The sequence below is a fragment of the Schistocerca americana genome, unplaced genomic scaffold (genome assembly GCF_021461395.2).
Source record: "Schistocerca americana isolate TAMUIC-IGC-003095 unplaced genomic scaffold, iqSchAmer2.1 HiC_scaffold_18, whole genome shotgun sequence".
Taxonomy (NCBI): Eukaryota; Metazoa; Arthropoda; class Insecta; order Orthoptera; family Acrididae; genus Schistocerca; species Schistocerca americana.
This window is the reverse complement of record NW_025725884.1, coordinates 501,625-515,897: the sequence shown is the minus strand read 5'-3', so window position 1 is coordinate 515,897 and position 14,273 is coordinate 501,625.

Sequence of the window (14,273 nt, the reverse complement as noted above, 5' to 3'; positions counted from 1 at the left end):
AAAATGGAATTAGCTGTCCACGATGTTATGAATGATGTAGCAGATGAATACCATGTTGTTGTTGTTGTGGTCTTCAGTCCCGAGACTGGTTTGATGCAGCTCTCCATGCTACTCTATCCTGTGCGAGCTTCTTCATCTCCCAGTACCTACTGCAACCTACATCCTTCTGAATCTGCTTAGTGTATTTATCTCTTGGTCTCCCCTTACGATTTTTACCCTCCACGCTGCCCTCCAATACTAAATTGGTGATCCCTTGATGCCTCAGAACATGTCCTACCAACCGATCCCTCCTTCTGGTCAAGTTGTGCCACAAACTTCTCTTCTCCCCAACCCTACTCAATACTTCCTCATTAGTTATGTGATCTACCCATCTAATCTTCAGCATTCTTCTGTAGCACCACATTTCGAAAGCTTCTATTCTCTTCTTGTCCAAACTATTAACCGTCCATGTTTCACTTCCATACATGGCTACATTCCATACAAATACTTTCAGAAATGACTTCCTGACACTTGAAGCTATACTCGATGTTAACAAATTTCTCTTCTTCAGAAACGATTTCCTTGCCTTTGCCAGTCTACATTTTATATCCTCTCTACTTCGACCATAATCAGTTATTTTGCTCCCCAAATAGCAAAACTCCTTTACTACTTTAAGTGTCTCATTTCCTAATCTAATACCCTGAACATCATCCGACTTAATTCGACTACATTCCATTATCCTCGTTTTGCTTTTGTTGATGTTCATCTCACATCCTCCCTTCAAGACAGCATCCATTCCATTCAACTGCTCTTCCAAGTCCTTTGCTGGCTCTGACAGAATTACAATGTCATCGGCGAACCTCAAAGTTTTTATTTCTTCTCCATGGATTTTAATACCTACTCCGAATTTTTCTTTTGTTTCCTTTACTGCTTGCTCAATATACAGATTGAATAACATCGGGGAGAGGCTACAACCCTGTCTTACTCCCTTCCCAACCACTGCTTCCCTTCCATTCCCTCGACTCTTATAACTGCGATCTGGTTTCTGTACAAATTGTAAATAGCCTTTCGCTCCCTGTATTTTACCCCTGCCATCTTTAGAATTTGAAAGAGAGTGTTCCAGTCAACATTGTCAAAAGCTTTCTCTAAGTCTACAAATCGTAGGTTTGCCTTTCCTTAATCTTTCTTCTAAGATAAGTCGTAAGGTCGGTATTGCCTCACGTGTTCCAGTATTTCTACGAAATCCAAACAGATCTTCCCCGAGGTCGGCTTCTACTAGTTTTTCCATTCGTCTGTAAAGAATTCGTGTTAGTGTTTTGCAGCTGTGGCTTATTAACCTGATTGTTCGGTAATTTTCACATCTGTCAACACCTGCTTTCTTTGGGATTGGAATTATTATATTCTTCTTGAAGTCTGAAGGTATTTCGCCTGTTTCATACATCTTGCTCACCAGATGGTAGAGTTTTGTCGGGACTGGCTCTGCCAAGGCCGTCAGTAGCTCCAATGGAATATTGTCTACTCCGGGGGCCTTGTTTCGACTCAGAACTTTCAGTGCTCTGTCAAACTCTTCACGCAGTATCGTATCTCGCATTTCATCTTCATCTACATCTTCTTCCATTTCCATAATATTGTCCTCAAGTACATCGCCCTTGTATAGACCCTCTATATACTCCTTCCACCTTTCTGCTTTCCCTTCTTTGCTTAGAACTGGGTTTCCATCTGAGCTCTTGATGTTCATACAAGTCTTTCTCTTATCTGCAAAGGTCTCTTTAATTTTCCTGTAGGCAGTAACTATCTTACCCCTAGTTATATAAGCCTCTATATCCTTACATTTGTCCTCTAGTCATCTCTGCATGTATACCATATACAGGTTTTTTTAGATTCCTTATATTCTGTGTTTTTTCGAAGTCCCAAAAATCAGAGATTACTACAAAGTGTTTCACAAGAATTATCCTCGCAGCTATTAAAACTAGGCCGTCTTTTTCGCGTACGGTAGGTTGCTTCCTCATTTAATGCTGTTCGAGCTTTTCTTGAAAGTCACAGTTCTCTTGTCCATCTTTTTGAAAAACTGAGACATGATGGTTCCTGATCAACTCAGGAGAGATCTAAATTTGAAGGTTTACTAAAACATCTCACAAAGTGGTTGCTTGTAATGGAATTAGTTGTGCTTTATGAGGCCCTGGAAGTTCTGCAAGTATTATCATTCTTTACGCAAAACAGAAATTGTTCAGTCCTTAAAGCAAAACAGGAAATTGACGTGGCTATAAGAACTCTTGAAACCCTGAAAACGCCACGAATTAGGATGATAGTACAAGAGATGGAGGAAAAGCGCACATTCAAAGGGGTATTAAAGAAAGAACCAACTTGTGATGAATATAATAGATTTTAAACATTTCGGAAGAAATTTTTTCAGTCTTTTGTAGACAATATAAAAAACCGCTTTGAGGACTTGGATTTCTTTTCGGGTGTAGCCGTATTAAATTCAGATACATGGCCTTCAGATGATGGTGTTTTATGTTGACATGTCAATTTCTCGCTTGTGTAATAAGGTGGATTTTAAATTACGTGGATGCACGTGTGCGTTACTAGTTAAAGATTTTCGAATCTATAGAGAAAATCCTCAACACATGCCCAATTCTGTGAAGGAACTTTTGAAAGCAGTCGAAGTTATACCTATATCTACGGCTGAATGTGAACGCGGATTTAGTGCCATGAATTTAACACTGACTAATCAGAGAAATCACTTACAAATTCCGACACTTTCAAATCTACTTCTCATTTCAATAAATGGACCTCCACTGCATTGCTTCGATGCAGGAAAATTTGCAGCAAGGTGGATAAGAAAAAGAAGCCTTGCTTCTCAGCACCATAGTGCCATTGACAAACCAACAGGCAAACCCTCGAATCTTCAGGAGCAGTCTCATTCATCTCGTCTCTTCAACTAAACTCTGTAAGTTAAAATGACAATTATACACTTTAGTACTAGCTGAACCGGCCACAATTTGGTGTGGCTTTGTCATAATACGATGATTTAACAAATTAACATTCACTTATAATTTCAGCGTGTTAAAGTTAAGCACAAAACAAAACCAAAATTTTTATTTTACATTTTATTCATCTCATATTTTAGTATAGTTTGAGTATTACATGAATCATTTACAAAGTTGTTAATTAACTACATATGAAGATTTATTAATTTTATAAATGAGGTAAGTAAACTCTGCATTGCCCGGATGTCTCTACCTTCCCCTTATGTCCATCTCCTTCTTTTCCCACTCCCCATCTTCTTCTGCCGTTCTCTCTGTCCATCTGCTTTTCTCCTCTATCACCTCCTACAACCTCCGTCACTCTCCCCTCCGCTAAGGTCAATTTCTCTCCCCTCTAAGTCAATCTCCTCCTTCGCTCTCTTTCTGTCCCTGCGACATCCAACATTTACATATTGAAAGCAGTAATTTGAGTCTACAATTGCCATAAGGACAATGCTGAATGTTTTTTTGTAGTTGATGTATTCACTTCACTTCCAGTATTCGGGGGACACATAATTTGCACATGTTTGCTATGTATGGCCCCTATGCAGTGAGGGAAATTCCACTTCACTTCGAAAAATCTTGCTACCTTCTGCCATTCTTCAGTATCCTTTGGAATCTGAAAAGTAAAACATACTCATTACTTTCCCTATTTTTTTCAGACTGATGACACAGTATCAAAATCTGACGGCAATGTATCTCTTGAAGAACATGTACCTCCCACATATGTCAAGCACATATTTTCAAATGTTCCTTTTAAAGCGCCCTTAGGGGAGTATGAATAGAAAACTCCGAGCATCGAAACATTGGTTTTAAACCTAGCTGTGAAATTGTGTATGTGGACAATAATAATAGTGAGGAATTTGTTCAAACAGAAACAGAAGAGCTCAAATTAATTCGACTTTAGAAAGAAGTGTTTTTAACAGTTCTTTAATATCAATTTTAATTTGCTTAAGAATGCCAATAAAACATTACTTAAATGAAATCAGTATTGAATGTTGCGTGCATACCGTTATGTAATTCTTCAACACTAATTAAAAAGCTTCACATACCTCTGGCACTATGAGGGAAATAGCAGAATATGATACTTTAAATAAGTACATTAGTGACTTGTATACATCGCCAGTGGCTAAAAATCGTAATGTGATGGCCCATAGAATTCTTGGGGAAATACTGTCTTGGCAGTTGTTATCTTTCTTTACAGTAAGAGGTGTAGTTAAATGCAGTAAGTGATTAAAGTCTTCAGTCGACATTCTCGTAAAATTACTAAATAATGCACCATCTTCTGCTTCTAGTTCTTAGGATACTATTTCGTGGACCTTCTTTAAATACTCTCCTCTTCCAACATCGTTTTCTTTTCCTTTGGTTTTTATTTCCGTTGTTAACTGCATGTGCAAGTACCAAGTAGGCCGACGCTGCGATCACTTTATCATCCATTATACTGCAAGACCGACACACGTGTGGCACAAATTCTGTTGCTTTGGTATAAATTAACCTGCCGCATGCAACATACGCCATAAGATGTTGCCTGCTGTAGCATGCTACAAGACGACGCACGCTACATTTCCGTAGCATGCCACAAAGTTGCAAGACGTCGCCCCAGCGTAGACGAGGCTTTAGAGCCAGGTCTGTATTGTATGGTGGATGTGATGTGTTGCGTGCGAAACTAAAACCTGCAATCAGATCCAAACATCGTGGAAAACTGTGAATAGGTGTCATCCTGCAGCAAGATAACGCTCACCCACATTCTGCCAAACGGACAGCCAACGCAATAAAAGAGTTGAGATTCGAGGTGCTGGAACATCCACCATACAGTCCAGACCTGGCTCCAAGCAATTTTCACATGTTTGGACCCTTAACGGAAAGCACTGCAGGGAAGAAGATTTGAAAGTGATGAAGACGCCATTGCTGCGGTGCAAAATTGGTCACCGATGCAACCGAAAAACGTATTTTCTGATGAAATAAAAAAGAAACTCGTAAAACGTCGGAAAAACTGCATTGAAGTCCAGGGAGGTTACGTAGAAAAATAATGCATGTTTTTCTATCACCAGAATAAGTACAGCTTTTCACAAATGTGCCTTTACTTTTTGAATTCCTCCGTATACCTGTATGTAGATGATTTTGTAAATAAGCTTTACCTATAATGTACTTTTAAAGATATAACAAGGGATGGCTTTTCTGATAGTGCATACGCGTGAGCAGTGAGTTTCGGCATTAACATCTATTTATAAATAACTGTTTAACCATGGGTAACGCCACGGTCCAAGCTAGTAACATATATAATTATACTAACCCCCTAAGACATCCCCCCACTGGTAAAAGCACAAATCGCACACTGCATATGGGTAGAATTCTGAATTCACGCAGACTCTGGCGTTAGTTAACTTGCAGTTGTCGAATGCAGTGGAATCATTAGATATATTCCCGCTTTTGTCAGTCTGAAAATCAAGTATGATGAATGTAGACGTCTGTAGATGTGAACAGGTTTTAATACCCCATGTTTGTCTGCTTGCAGTCGGTAACACTGGCTACTCGAAAACTTCCCAAGAGAGAAATCCTAGTGATAGGAATGTACCGGAATTCAGGTCTTTTAAAAGCTTCAAACGCTCCTCGTCTGATACACTGATGTGGGGTATTTTCCGTATTATCTTGCTAATTGTGATCATATTCTCCTCTTGAGCTCCTTTAATGTATGAGTTGTTATCCGTCGCACTCCGCACCAGAGTGAGTTCCTGTTTAGCATTTCTAGCAATCTGTCTCATGTCCTAAAAGTAACCCATAAACATTTTTAGAGGAATGCGTGCAGTAAATCGCTTGTACTCTGCAACTGCTTTATCCTCCGGATCGTCTATGAATCATCCCGCATTTTCTAAGGCATTGAAATCCGTGGTTGATGTAGAGACATATGCTTTAAGGGTTGATGTTATGCCACATTGTGTGCACGGTCGATCACAGACCAACTGAGTTGATAGCGTATCTCTTGAAACAGGGATGCTAAGGCGTTACGTGTAAACTTGTCTCCCACTGTATCCGCCGTCGGTTTCATTGAATCACCCCTCCAAATATATGAAACACTTGCATGGAAGCGTCAGCGCTTCTTGGTGCTGGAGGACAATCCTAATTTCACCATTCTTGTTAAATGTGGTTGAAGTGTAAGGTTTATGTGAGAAGTATTTCTGAAGTATAATTCTCTCATCATTCTCTACTGAACTGGTTATACTGAGTGACGTCATCATTGCGAGGTTTCAAGCCAACTGATTTAAGAAACTCGTAGTTGGCACGTGTTATCACTTTGCGGTTCCGCGCCGAAGTGACGTGCGATGGATTGCGTGCAGTGGATTTGTACTGTGTGCCGATCTCGGCTTGGATGTAATCGTACAATGATTTCCTCGCCACGAAAGTCAACAAGTTGATTATTCTGGTTCACAATACGCTACTCCAAATAGTCCAGTGTCTGAACTGTCACTGGAAGGTATATTGCAATGGAAGGAGTTTCAACAGTCTTGTACCTCGTTGCAACTCAGGGGAAGAATCCGTAAATAATATGAATCAGACGGTCGTTGTGATAGGAGTTCGTTGCAACGCAACACTCCGATTGTGCTGACGGGCAGTATATCCACAGCCTGATCTGACTTGTAATATTTACTTGGATCTTTCTTCAAAACATGTCATTTTGTGAAACCCCATAAGCCCTATTGAACCTTTCTGGTGAAAGTCAATCGTTGCATTTACAGTCCTTATTTCATATTTAAGTGTATTGATGTTTGCATGTAGCTCAATAAATTTTCCAGACTATTTTAAGACTTCGTTTAAATCGTCGATATCGTATGCGCCCGGTTCTATTTCCACAATGCCTTTTTCACCATTAATATCCAGATGTAGTTTGTTGTTAGTCTCAGTGATATTTGGGATACCGTTGTACGGCTCCAGTCCAATCAATGCAATACTTCAAACACCAATGCTCAAATCAACTGGAGGGAAGTAATTTGCACGCAATACAGATGATCGTTATTTTAACGTCAAAGTGTACGACATTACATCTGAACCTCAACTGATGAAAGAATGTTTTAAGCTCCTCCTTATATAGTAGCACGCTTCTTTTTCTTTGTGAATGTCAAGAGAAACATGAAGCACAGATGTCCACAGAGGTATGCATTAAAGTCTTGATAGCTCCGATAATTGTAGAGCGCACGTCTTCTGTGGGTGAAGCATCGCTGTATTCATTCTGGCGGTTGGAGGTCACCAAATGAGCCTATATAGTAGACGTATCCACATTTATCATGGCGTGTGACACCCAGTGAGTGCCAGGACCTTCAGCAACATATAAATTTACAATGGCACATTCATCAGTTTTCCACATAGTCTTCGGTAATGTATCCCGCATAAACACATCATGGAATCTCGGAATGTTGAATTTTTTCTAACAAACTTGAGAAGAGCAGCATTTGTGATCCTGTAGAACTGCTAACGGACTTTCCTTTAATTTATGGATACAGCAAGCCCTTTCCCGTACGATTTCAAGTATAGTCCTTTCCCGATGGCTCTGGCTTCCATCAAGTGGTTATGTCTTCTTGCCCCTTCTAACTGCTCTTCGGAGTTCTGCGCGTTCTTGACTGTTCGAGCAATAGTTGCAGCACCACCAGCGAGGGAACCTACCGCCGAGAGTGCGGGGATGAGGAACAAGAAAACACCAGACGTCTTGGGTATTGGTAGAATTAGAGGAGCTTTAAAGGATCCTCCTTCTCCTCTTGTTCTTCTTCTTCTTCTTCTTCTCGCGCCTTTCAGAGCGGTTTTAGCTTCATACTTCGCTGTCAGGATACAGTTCTTCAAACAGCTCTGCTTTCACCCTTCTTCTTTTTCTTGTTTACTGCACAACGTGCAGCATTCATAACTCGCTTGAAGCTCATCACTCTTATACTGCAAATGCTGCAATGCAGTGATGTACAACAATATCCTTTCTTTTCCGTATCGCCTTAGTCTTATCTGCTAAAATCCTATCTCCGATGTGATGACTTGAGAGATCTTTATTTGCTACATATGCAATGTCATGTTCTATATACGCTTCGTCGAGCAGATTAACCCACTTATCACCTCGTGCCAAGCGTTTCCGAATCTTTGTTGCATGTCCACAGTAGCTATACCCCGGAATGTGTAATACTAGTGGCAGTTTGTCTTGTCTCGAATACCACTCCTCCTATAATGCGTCTCATAGCACGCATGTTATGCTACTGCTGTGGTTGTGGACTGTGCATCTGCAAATCGTTAGCATTAATCCATCTGTTTTGTGCTGCAGGAAACCCATGCAATTTGACTAGTGCTCTATTTCCCCGACGTCGTATGACTCTCTCTACAAGAAACATATCCGGTTCTGAGCTTTTCTGCAACTCATCGGTGTATATGCAACCTGCAGTTTCCTCGCCTTTACGATCCTTCAAGATGTAAGTTCTAGGATTCGTTCTTTGCACTTTGCAAACTGTAAATATCTCTGTTGACCACTTCGGTAGATATGATTTCTCATATGTTTTCTTATATTTTGAGATACCTAACAAATGATCTAGATTAAATTTCTGTTTGCATGAATCCGGTATTTTAATGTGATAGTCCACGGCATCACGAACATCGATGTCTGATTTTTATTGTGGTATGTTTGGTTCGATTATACTGAGCAATTATTTCTTGGAGGATATCTGTCCACTTGTATGATACGCGAAGATTAAAACGCATTCACATTTGACCTTTTATTGTTCTTTTCGGACGCTCCACGATACTTGCTTTCAGGTAGGTGAATGTTGTAACGTATTCCATACCGCTGCATCACGGTCTTGGAAAACCTATTGTAAAACTCTCCACCGTGATCGGTTTTGAGGTTGTCTGGGGATCGATTCGTCCCTGTATGCAGCAAGCACTCAAACACATTCGCGAGATTTCTACCCGTTTTTGTTTTAACAGGTAATGCCCAGGCAGGTTAGGAGTTTGTATGAATAAACATTTAAATATATTTTAATTCATTAATCTTATGTGAATATTCCCTGATATATATAAGATCAGCCTGCCGTAAGTCACCCAAACCTTCAATCATAACATGCTTACGAGGGCATGTTTTGAGTGCTGCTTTGTGAAGTTCTCGAACTACTGTCTCCACACTTATTCGATGATGTCTCTCTCTCCAAGCTCATAAATTATTGAAACGGCCTCATCCGAATGAGCTGTATAGCCTGCAGCAGCTGATGCCATTAGTAGTCATAGTCGATCTATTCTCTCGTCGGGGTCGTCATATATATATACTGTGGCATCACTACTTTATGCACAATGTCAATACCATCGCCGTTACTGTTATTGTTCTTGTTTTTGTTTTCGTCATTAGGTATTGGTTTTATAATGGTTTTATATTTCTTGTTGCTCAAGATTTTTGCTGATCGTATGTACATCAGTTAAATGCAGTATTTCTCGATACATTTCCCCATCAGTAACTGAATAATTTATAGTTCTTTTTGGTGGGTCTTAGGAAAATAAGATTTATAAACCCAGGTGTCCTCTCAAACCGTTATCACCAATCTGTGTTGTGTCATCAGTTACGTGTATATGCTGCGTGCCCAACATTTGCAGTCTTCCCCTGCTAACGCTAGCCAAATGTTCTGTCTATCTAACCAGGGACGTGACGGATAATGAATTCGTCAATGCAACTCCATCGTTATCACGTGGTTTTGTTTTTGCCAAGAGCTGCCTGTGAAATACAGTAAACGGCTTAAAGGCCTCTCTTGGCGTTTGCTGTCGATCCATATGCCCTAACCTTAATAATCGTAATTTCTCTCGAATGGCTTCCCGCGCTTGAATGACTTTCTGCTTCGATGACATCTCGGTGTATACTACTCAGACGTCTCTATAGCCTGAGACTTTACACATCCGCTCTTGTTCCTCTTGTTATCTGCCTTCTCCCCTTCTCAACAACAAAGACCTCTATATTTAATTTCCCCTCAATAGCCTCGATCTTTTCAGTTAAGTCTGTTACTTTCTTACAGATTTCATTAATTACCTCATTTAATTCAATGACCATTCACAGAACAGTCTGGTAATACGTCTCTAGCTCCCTGCTCATACCTCCAACTTTATGCCCAATAGCTTGAATCCCTGTACAAGCGAGTGTTCTGTCTGCGCACACCCATCCTCTCGGGTTGAGAGCTAGACGTGTACCAAAATTTGTCCATAGTGCAGCGTATAATCATGTACTCACCTCTCTTACCAGGTTATATACACAGAAACTCTTGGAAGTTTCTCCTGTACCAACCATCACTCAATTTTCTTGTTTTATCAATAACGACAAACCCATACTGTGAATGATTCCAGCAATCTGCACATATTTTTAGAAAATCATTGAACAACATGTCAGTTCGTACATGTGCATGGTAAATGTGTTTTAAATTCAGATTTTCTTTTCTGAAGGTAATGATGAGGTTCTAACTATCCCTAACCAACGGTTTCCGGAATCTGGAATATGGTTTTCCTATATAAAATATTTCAGCACCCATATGACGACTGCAACAGAAATATTTTCGAGTTTGCTCTTGGTTTTCCACAGGAAAATCGTCAGGTGGGAGGATATCACTGCTTTCGCTGAACGTCGTGTACGTAACACCTTTTTAGCGCGCGATGTCTCCTGTAATGGCTCATACTTGGGCTGAAATGCTGTTTTTGACAATACGGAAACATGTTCAAATCGGACTCCATCTACATGTGTTAGCAGCGTCATGACATAAGATGGTTCAAATGGACTTAACATCTGAGGCCATCAATCCCCTAGAACTTAGAACTACTTAAACCTAACTAACCTAAGGCCAACACACACATCCATGCCCGAGGCAGGATTCGAACCTGCGACCATAGCAGTCGCGTGGTTCCGGACTGAAGCGCCTAGAACCGCTCGGCAAGCACGGCCGACACCATGACGACATAAGCCTTGTCACGTTTGGATGGACCTACAATGAGAAAGTCCTTGTGGTGATGATGTTTCACCCACCCTGCCATAACACTGCGTCAGGTACTGACATGTAGTTTGCATATATAAACTTGTAAGGCTGTCAATAGTATGTGTAGCCACTATAGCTGCATCACTTAACCAACTTAGCTACATTGGCTAGTAGAGAAATGAGCTATTTAATTTGCCCGTGAAGAGTCACTTCATCATTCATTCAATGACGGTGAAGAGAGGGGGGCATGATATAGGTGTAGAATTGAAAATAATGATATTAATAGGTGTAGTACTTGGACTATGGTGAGAGAGGTATGAAATAAAACACTAACACTGTTTGAGATTATATATACATATATTATTTATTTAAATTTCATACATCAGGTGCAGTATTAAAAAAAAATCATCAGACTCTATCTTCTTCTTCTTCTTCTTCTTCTTCTTCTTCGCACCTGTACAGGTTCTGTTTTGATTCTGCGTTCATGTGCAAACAAAGTTACTGCTCCAAATCATCATAATGTACACTATGCAGACGTGGGAAGTTTACATCATTGTATGTTCATTCTAGGCTCGACAACCAATGACTCACGCTCTCCAATGCAAGGGGTAGCGCAGTATCCAGGTCGTGTAACTTCATAACTGAGGCGTGCCGTAGATAGACACACTTGTCAGCCGATTTCACACGTAGTGCAGAGTGACGCTGTTGTAACAGATAATGTCACAATGTCACACTACTAAGGCGAATGTCCGGGGGGGCGGGGCGGGGGGGGGGCGGGGGTGGTATGAATTGGATAAGTCATTTGCTGATTGATGTAGCACTCTGCAAGACATATTTCGTCCTAGCCAAACTCAAAAATAAAGTTATCGATGCGTTTACGATTTATATTCCCACATGCAAGGCCCAGTAACGATGTGCTTCTATACCCACGTTTACACGTTTTGTTCCACTGGGAGTTAATCGGTATGTTGAACTGAAAAGCATGGGTACAATCGATACCTTCCTATCCACAGCATCTGCCCTGTGTGCCGGCACTAGCAAAGGGATGTTCTGCTGGCATGGGTCGTGTATCAGTGACCAGTACTGTCCTGTATCTTGCTGTTGTTTAGGAGCACCAGCAGCGTTCGATGTGTTGGGACGAGACTGCGCGTCCTCATCACACAAATCGATGAGTGGGTCAGACAATAACAGCTCCTTGCCCTGCTCCAGCAAATGGGCTACGTATGCTACAGAATCCCACGTGCTCGCTACGGGTCTGACGTTCTGGAGGCTGTTGCTGCCGCAGGTTCAGAGGTCGGTGCAGGTCTCGACAAGATGGCAGCTGAGGTTGCTACAAGTCTGGCTACCGCAAAGATCGACATGTTGGCGCTCGCCCCTGCAAGCTTGGACTTGTAAGACATCAGATCACTTGAAGTTTGCTCCTGTAGTTTTTATATATATATATATATATATATATATATATATATATATATATATATATATATATTGTGCTCTCATGTTATCGCCAGTCTGATTTAAATATTTGCCATTACATCGACTTAACACGTTTAAACAAGAACAAATTGCATCTCTGAGCAAAATGGACCTACTCCATATCTTTCTGTCAAGATCTCTGCTAGAAGCAACACATGGATGCTGGCCAAGTTTCGTTGCCACAGTGTAAATTAATTCAGACTGTGTAAAAGTAAGCGAAGAGATGTACCAAGTGGCCAACAAAATGGAAGCCAACTGATGGACACTAACGGAAAAGGCGAACCACACTGTCCGAGTAAGTAAGAAACAAAATTTTGCATCCATCTTGACAGGTGAACAATATGCATGGCGATACTTTAAAGTGTGTTCCATCTTCTTGTCACAGAGCCTGCAACCAGCATTATGCTAGAAATAGTGAAGTAACTTCTAGAAAACCATCTGAAGATGAACCTGAAAAAGTTCAAAAATCGGTTCATGCAATAATAAAAAACTATTAAAAAAGTGACTGGGTGCTGTTTCATATATTTACGTTCAGGTAATGGTCATGGGTTCTAAAATATCCATAATGGATAACCTTAATCTTCTTCCTCTTTTGCTGCTGCTGCTGCTGCTGCTGGCTGACTGAGCGAGGCTGGGGTCACAGAACTGCTGAGCCTGCCCCATACCCCCTCCAGTGGGGTCAAAGATACCACCATCCTACTGGCTGAAGTCTAACACACGACCAGATTTAGGGTTGCTATTGGTTCTTGCCCTTTTTCTCTGGACCGCTTTCTTGGACTACATCATGGGAGAGGTGGTGTTGGAGGGGGGGGGGGGGGGGGGGGGAAGGCACACTGCTCTCTGGTGGTTGTGTTGTGAACTAGTTCAGTCGGTCTCCAACCCTCAGGGTGAACACCTATAGCTCATGTGGAATACGGCAAAGCTATGGATACTGCCCTCAGCTGTGGGCTTGCATGTAGTACACATATTAAATTCATCCCTGCTCATCGTCAGCATTTCCTCAGTTGTTCACATGGCTGCATGTGCCAGAGTGGGAGAGCATCTCACCTCTCGTGATTCAGCTGGACTTTTAGCAAACACTTTACATTTACAGCACACGCATTTATCAGTTTGAGCTGCGAAGCGTAACTTAGTCTGTATTTGACTTCACCAAATATCAATGCTATCGACACAGTCCTCAGATGCTAATATAATACTCTATCTCCAGCACAGACATCTCGTCCATTGAACACAGTAAACAGTTACGTCCATCCTCCCAGTCCAGCAGCTAGACACAGAGTGAGTCCTTTCTCACCATTTTCCCCCAGACCACCATCTTTGATTACGTCATGGGAGGGGAGAGGGACGACAGTGGCCTTTGGTGGTAATACTGTGAACTTGGTCAATTGGACCTGGACCTCATGGTGAACACACTGGGTGGAGCTACTGTCTGTAACAACTCAAATTGTTTAAATAAACAATGCATGCAAAATAGAGGCTAACGTCCATGCTATCCAGCAGCCCAGCACAGACTCAGTCCTCCTCCTGCCAATTTTCAGATGGTGCAGGGAAGATAGGGCAGGTGAGGGGATGAGAGGGGGAGGGGGAGGGGGGAGAGTGGGAGGGGGGGAGGGGGGGGAGGGGGAGGGGGAGGGGGAGGGGGAGAGTGGGAGGGGGGAGGGGGAGGGGGAGGGGGGAGAGTGGGAGGGGGGAGGGGGGGAGGGGGGAGAGTGGGAGGGGGGGGAGGGGGAGGGGAGGGAAAGTGCGTTAGGATAGTGCAGATAGCCCAAATGTCCTATTTTCCCGTCAAAATTTGAATTTCCCGTCACATCAGTGCAACGTTGCCACAGCT